Genomic DNA, 1,197 nt, shown 5'->3' on the forward strand with positions numbered 1-1,197 from the left:
AGGATTGAAGACTGACGATTGAGGATTGAGGATTGAGGATTGAGGATTGAGGATTGAGGATTGAAGATTGAGTATTGAGGATTGAAGTTTGAGGATTGAGGATTGAGTATTCAGGATTGAGGATTGAGGATTGAAGATTGAGGATTGGGGACTGAGTGTTGAGGGTTGAGTGATGAGAATTGATGTCTATGGATAGAGATTTGAAGATTGCAGCTTGTGTATTAAGTATTGAAAGCTGTGAATTGATGATATTCTATTGAGGATTGAGGATTGACAACTGACTGTTGGGGACTGAGGGCTGAAGATTGAGGATTCAGAATTGAGGATTCAGGATTGAGGTTTGAGGATTGAGGATTGAAGATTGAGTATTGGGGATTGAAGATTGAGGACTGTGGATTGAGGATTGAGGATTGAGGATGAGGGCTGAGGGTTGAGGATTGAGGACTGAGGTCGGAGGATTGAGGATTGAGAATTGAGGATTGCAGGTTGAGGATTGAAGATTGAAGATTGGGTATTGAGGATTGAAGAATGAGGGTTGAGGATTGAGTACTGAGGACTGAGGATTGAAGATTGAGTATTCAGGATTGAAGACTGTCGATTGAGGATTGAGGATTGAGGATTGAGGATTGAGGATTGAGGATTGAAGATTGAGTATTGAGGATTGAGAGATTGAGCATTGTGGATTGAGGATTGAGGATTGAGGATTGAAGATTGAGGATTGTCGACTGAGTGTTGAGGGTTGAGTGATGTGAATTGATGTTTGTGGATAGAGATTTGAAGATTGCAGATTGAGTATTGAGTATAGAAAGCTGTGAATTGAGGATATTCTATTGAGGATTGAGGATTGACAACAGATTGTTGATTACTGAGGGCTGAAGATAGAGGATTCAGGATTGAGGATTCAGGATTGAGGTTTGAGGACAGAGGATTGAGGACTGAGGATTAAGGATTGAGGATTGAAGATTGAATATTGATGATTGAAGATTGAGGATTGAGGATTAAGGGTTGTGGATTGCGGACGAGGACTGAGGATTGAGTATTGATGTTTGAGGTCTGAGGATTTAGGATTGAGGATTGAAGATGGAGGATTGAGGACTGAGGATTGAAGATTGAGGATTGGGTATTGAGGATTGAAGAATGAGGATTGAGGATTGAGGATTGAGAATGGAGGATGATGGCTGAGGGTTGAGTATTGAG

The sequence above is a fragment of the Calliopsis andreniformis genome, unplaced genomic scaffold (assembly GCF_051401765.1).
Source record: "Calliopsis andreniformis isolate RMS-2024a unplaced genomic scaffold, iyCalAndr_principal scaffold0082, whole genome shotgun sequence".
NCBI classification, from domain to species: Eukaryota; Metazoa; Arthropoda; class Insecta; order Hymenoptera; family Andrenidae; genus Calliopsis; species Calliopsis andreniformis.